Source organism: Zingiber officinale, unplaced genomic scaffold, assembly GCF_018446385.1.
Source record: "Zingiber officinale cultivar Zhangliang unplaced genomic scaffold, Zo_v1.1 ctg72, whole genome shotgun sequence".
Taxonomy (NCBI): domain Eukaryota; kingdom Viridiplantae; phylum Streptophyta; class Magnoliopsida; order Zingiberales; family Zingiberaceae; genus Zingiber; species Zingiber officinale.
In genome coordinates, this window is record NW_024589968.1 from 381754 (window position 1) to 388253 (window position 6500).

Sequence of the window (6500 nt, forward strand, 5' to 3'; positions counted from 1 at the left end):
CCAACCGGCGCCGCAAACCCACTGCCACCCTCTTCTCTGCCGACGCCGACGACGCCACTGCCGCTGCCCTCTCCGGCCACTCCTTCCGTGTGCCCTAGATCCACCGCCGGCCACAGGAACCCCGGAGCCGATCGCTCCTCTTCTCGCCGACACTCAAGTTGTCGCGTGACCTAGCCTCTCCACCGTCGCATACTTTCCTTTCCTCTCTTCCCCTCTGCCCTAGCCTCTAGGCCGTGCCCTAGTTTGGGTTCACAATCACCGACGCCGAAGACTCCCTTCCTCCTCTGACGGTGGACCTGATCGGAGGCTGACAGAGGTGCTGGCTGGTTGTAGGTTTCCTTTTCCCGAGCCTAGACTTGATCTTCTGTCACGTCTCTGTACGTCGCAACTCCTATTACCGGACTCTGCTACATCACCCGATCACTGTCTTGCTTGTGCCTCTTCTCCCGACATTGTTCGTGCAGGGAGATCGACAAGGATTTGGATGCGAGTATAAGTAGAACATGGTGAGCATTTGTGCCTCTGTTCTGTTTCCCATTTGATTTCTGACGATGGTATTCATTTGATCTCTATATGGGGCCTAGATCTGATTCATAGTATTTTAGCATTTTGAATTCTTGTCAAATTGATCAAGAAGTGTTTATTGATAGGGTGGCTGCAGTATGGTGGGAGATTTTTGGATAAACTTGAGGATAGGGTAAGCATTGATTACCTAAATTATGATCTGATCTAAGTCTTGCTACTGGGAATTTGGACTTGAATCGGATACTAATATAGATCATATCGAATGATGGAATAATTAGGGTTCCGGGTAAATGAAGAATTAGGTTTAGCTATTTTGGTTTACAATAAAACTTAGCTAAACCATATGATTTATTACAGGATTCGGATTCAGGACGAGCACTTCGACATAGAGGTTGATTAGCTCGATCTACATCGGAAGGCGGGTACCTCTTGACTTATCATTTATGATATTGTCTTTGGATATGCATAGTACTTTATAACTACAAGCAATGAACATGTTTGTCTTTGGTATGTCACTGTTTGATATCCATAGCATGTTAGGTTTGTCGCCTGTGATGTATTCGTGCTTATATCACATGATTTGTTGCCATGAGTATCTTATTGCCATGAGTAATTTATTACCTTATATATCTTAGTTTCTAGAGTAAGTGACATACCATGCTTTACCGAGGTTAGGACTAGGCTCTGGATTTTTGTTTCTGGCATGTGTATCCAAATTATCTGATACTTAGGTTTTTAATGCCATGCCTGGATGGTGTATTTCTATTGGTATTATCATATATGATTCGTGTACCTAGACCTTGTGACTTTGAACTGTGCATATTGTTGGTACATATGCTATGGAAGGGGGATATGTTTAGGATCTAGGTTGTTATATCATAGAGGACCTGTATACCCTAGATCTGTGGATTTGACCTACTGATACTGTGGTACCCATATTATATATATATGGATTTTTCTATGCTGATCAGGATATACCATACTTGTTATGTTCGGGACATATGTTTTGATATTCTATCTGACCTGTGTACTCTAGATTTTGGTATGTGACCATCGCTTTTACAGTATCCATTTTGTATATATGGATATGGTTATGTGGATCAGTTTTTGCTATGTATAGTGACATGCATCATGATTGCATGCTGTGCGATTGTCGGCTCCACTATGGTTGAGTCCATCGCCAGTTACATGTACTGCACACACCCCCACTCATGGTTTAGTGGTATATCATGCGGGTGTGTGGCGGTTCTGCTGTTTGGCTCCGTTGGTCATATGACTCAGCGTGGTAGCCGGCAGTCAGTTCCGCTCTGTTTGGCTCCGCTGGCATTTAGTGTAGCAGCGTGGTAGCCGGCAGATGGTGGACTCTGTTTGGCTCCGTTGGTCAGGTGACTCAGCGTGGTAGCCGGCAGAGATTTCCTCCCCGTCATCGTGTACTGGGAGATGAGAGCATTGAGCTCCCCCATTTATGATTTGGGGTCACAGGACAGGAGTACTCCGACAGCATCCCGTCCACTCGGTCACTCATCAGGAGCAGTGACGACAGAGTGCACGGTTGTCACAGCCCTACCCACTCGGTCTCGCCATTTGTGTGTGAGAGGACTGACTGGCGTCAGGGGTGACCAGGACGCATCATTAGCATCATATGCATTGATTGCCTTTATTTGTTTGTGTTTGCTGCACTTATATGCTGCATTTTGGTGGATGCATTTGTTTGACATGCATACAGGAGACATACTGCGTATCGGTTTGATGACCCTTTAGATCAGGATAGGAGTTCCTGGTGAGTACAACTTCCTCAGTTATTTTTCAGTTTTGCATCTTTCCTATATATATGATTAGGAAGCTGTATTCCATGTTTATTGTTGTTAGATATATCTTACTAGGCATGTCTATTGGTATTCGCTGAGTTGTTGAACTCACCCCCTTGGACACTATCTTTTCAGGTACCAGGTTATTTATCGTGTCGCTTGGAGCATCCTGTTTGCTGGTCCCCGCGTCACATCAGAGACATATCGCTGCCTTTCTGTTGTTTTATCTTGGTATATGAAATTTCTGTATTTCGATTTGTGTTCTGATTTTGTTTCCGGGTGTTATGTTGTTGGTTGTGTAAGCCTAGCCAGCTAGCAGTTTTGTGTTTGGTTGTTTTTGGTTTCTGTCAGTTTTTGTTGTGTTTTGGTTTTGGTGCAGCCGACTGCGTGGTTGTGTCAGCCAGAGGCTGAATTTGATATTAACTGCGTGGTGTTTGTTTTCTTTTATTGTTATGATTCCAGCCGCATGTGGCTGAGGTATATTATGCTTGTAGAAGTGCTTCAGATTGTCACCCGTACAGGGGAGGTGCTGTCGAAATTTCATCGGACAGAGACTCACTCGGGGCGTGACATTTTTTCTAACCAAATTAAACAAATAAACTACCCTAAATAACCTAATCAAATTTAAAATTTTAATTAAATTACTTTAAAATTCATCTAAGAAAACATCAATTTATTCAATTCTAATTTTAAAATTTCTTATTCAAAAACTGTAAATTAATAATTAAATCATTAAAAAAAATCCATAATTTTATGTGTTTTGTATTTATTTTTAAATATATAAAATTTTAAGATTTAATTTCATGGATTGTAATTAATAATTTAAAAATAAACTTAATTTAATATAAAAAATTAATTTAACTTGGTAGGGTGCGTCAAACTCCTACAAAAGTGCAACACAGGGATAACACGTGAAGGATCCAGTAGCAAGCTATTGTAATGATCCCTCCCCAAAACAAAAAACAAAAATTAATTTAATATCATAGTGAACTAATGGTCCACGTATCAGATATTAAACTGACAAAAACAGATACTACACTTGATCTTAGCCAAAAGGACGAGAAAGGTATGAATAAAATAGAACCATAACCTTTTCTTTTATTGCACTAGTTCCACTCCGTCAATAAAAACAAACGATATGGGATTAAATTCTAAACCCTAAACTCTAAACTTCATTTAGTATAAAAGGCCATTACAGTAGTTTTTTTTTTTTTGCAAGAAGAGGCGAGAGTGCAAGTCCACCTGGTCTAAATGGCCATTAGAGTTGTTTTTAAGAAGAGGCGAGACTACATTGCAAACCGTGATATTTCTCAAGTCTCCTTCTCATTGGTCGCGGAAAAGAAAGGAGAGTCTTGTTGCTTTCGATTTTGTTTTGGAGGCAGTTAAGGTTTGTTGCTTCGCCACTGCAACTGCGTCGACGAGCAGGACCTCTCCTCCGTCGCTCACCCTCTCATCGCCTCGCTCCCTCATAAGCTGATCGAATTTTCCGCCGAAGCCGTTTGTGGACCTCTCCTCCGTCGCTCACCCTCTCTCCGCCTCGCTTCTTCATATGGTGATCCAATTCTCCACCAAAGCCGTTTGTGGGTTTGATCCCCTGATTCGCTCGGCTCGTCACTAGGAGTTGCATAACAACAATTTAGGTATGTGTTACAAATATTTTTAAATGATTTTAATAATTTAAATTAATTTTAATAAAATTTAAATGATTTTGACCAAGTAATATTTTAATATAAGAGTATTATATAAATAATAAATTTGATTAAAATTAAATAATTGATTTGGTTGTAGTAGATATAAGAGGAGCTTATATACTCTTATGTGATTGTTGAGATATGTCTCTCGATAACCATGTGACACACTATACTTCACTATGGACATACAATCTGAATGTACATTGATCACATGCAAATTTTTTTACTCAAGATATGCATGTGTCACGAACAATCATAACAAACAAGAAAAAAGTCACTTAGCAATGATAACAATGCTCAATGATTATGGGAGATTACAAGAAAAGATGAACTAAAAGTATTACTATCTAAATCAACACATCAACATATTTTTCACTGCTTGTTCTCAGGGCAAGCTCATGTGATTTTTCTTGCAGAATAGATGAATGTAGTTTTTTTTCTTGTATAATGTAAACAAAACATCATGAGATTTTCATATGTCCTCTAAGACTATAGAGATCATCTGAGCAGACCAACCAACGAATATCATTTGATATTATCGAACCTTGTGGAAGACACCTCGGTACAGGAGAGGTATTCTTTATATGTTCAAAAGTATTATGTAGCCTATAAAATCCAAATAATAAAGGAAATTTTCATTTCTTCTTCTTGAAGTTTACCTCCCTTTTCAAAATGCTCTGGGAATATCCAAGGGTGGGTTTTCAAACTACTGGCATTTCACACTAGTCATTAATATCATCAATGGAAAAGAGGTGTGGCACACGCATGGCATGTCAACCAATATAAAGTGATGGTGGTAATGATTAAGGAATGAATCGATAAGAGTTTGAAAATCTCTAAGATATTTTGAAACTATAAGGGGGATTTCAATTCCTTCTCATGTTATTATGAGGCACTTCATGTAACGGCCGAAAATTCTCAAAATAATTATTAAAAATATCCTAGTATTTTTCTGGAATTTTAGGATATTTTTACAGAATTTTTAGAGTAGCGGAGGTAGCAAAAATAAATGAAATCATAAAATAGCCTACGCGGGAATTGAACCCGAGACCTATTGGATCCTACGACTTTTAGCGGACTCCAGTAACCAAGTGAACCCAGTAGAGTCGTGCTGAAAGAAAAGGGAGGCAATTAAATTTATATTAGAGTTGGGCGAAATTAACCACTTAATATAAATATGGAATTAATAAGTGAAGAGTTATTTTTAACGTAACTTTTCCTCACCCTCACCCTAGCCACGCCGCCCCCTTCTCCTCTTCTTCTCTCGGCGCCAACCACAAGCACACCTAGGGTTCCGTCCCTAGGGCCATAGGGGTACTTTCCGGCGATGACTCCGACACGAGGACGCTCCCCTCCGCGAGAGGAATGCATAGACGTGAGAAGATCATCGAAGAGATCTCTCCTCCGGAAAACCTAGCGATTAGATTTGTAAGAAAGTGTGAACAGGAGGTAAGAAACCCCTCACCTGCATTATAAGTAGCTTTCGTATGAATTTATGCTTCAGTTTAATAGTATGTAGATTTCCGGCACCAAGAATGCGAATTAGCGCACACCAGGTGTCCGATTAAATTGTTAGCACAATTAAAATGCAACTTAGGCATTTTGGTAGCTTAGATAAATGCCATAGCAGCATTTTTATAGCTCATTTAGTCTTGCTACAACTATTACAGGACTAGATGTCCAATGGGTGGGCTCCCACAGTCGCCTCTAGGTTTAGATAACCTAGTTCTGGGTTTAGACAACCTAGTAAAAGCAAGACAAGAATTATTTGCTTATGTTCAGTATTTTACTTTCTTAGTGGCACTGTACTGGATTAGATATCCATTGGGCTGGGCTCCCATAGTCGTCCCTAGGTTCAGATAACCTAGTAACCCTACTAAATTCGGGACTTGCAAACCCGGGTCTAGTTAGGGATGCGCGTATAGCACGTACAGTTGTCGGGCCCAAACAGCAGCATGATTATTATTTTAATCTATTTATGAAAATAGTTTTCAAAAATTCACAAATAGTTATGTTGATTCAGTACAGCTTTTGCATTAGTTTAGAATTAACTTAGTTCAGTTTGTGTATCAGTTCAGTTTTCTATTGATACAATATGCTAGTTTATGTTAGCACTTATTGCCATGACTAGTTTGTTTGTATGCCATGCTATGCCCTTACATGTTCAGTATTCGTATGTTTCAAATAGCATGTTTTAAAAACATAAATTGCATCGTATGCATGTTTTACCGAGGTAGATGGTTTCTTACTAAACTCTCAAGCTTACAGATACTATTTTCCTTATACTGCAAATAAAGGTAAAGGGAAGATGGACTAGCGGAGGCTGGAGGTCAATGCAACGATGAAGATGTGTGTGGATGGAACCTGGAATAAAGATCTTGGAGAAATTAGCAAACTAAGACTTTAGTTTTCATATAATGTTATTTTCTGCATTTCTAGTTATTTTAATGCCTTGACTCATGAAAGACTTGCTTAG

The 6500-nt window shown here is 39.5% G+C and overlaps 1 long non-coding RNA gene and 1 other non-coding gene across 2 annotated transcripts; one reads left to right on the forward strand and one right to left on the reverse strand.

Annotated features, from left to right (window-relative positions):
- Window positions 1-256: 256 nt before the first annotated feature.
- Window positions 257-942, forward strand: LOC122037667. Its single transcript, XR_006127690.1, has 4 exons — window positions 257-377; window positions 465-506; window positions 651-697; window positions 883-942. It is a non-coding gene; the product is annotated as an uncharacterized LOC122037667 (long non-coding RNA).
- Window positions 943-3198: 2256 nt separating this feature from the next.
- Window positions 3199-3403, reverse strand: LOC122037718. The gene has a single exon (XR_006127730.1). It is a non-coding gene; the product is annotated as a U2 spliceosomal RNA (small nuclear RNA).
- Between the last annotated feature and the right edge of the window lie 3097 nt (window positions 3404-6500).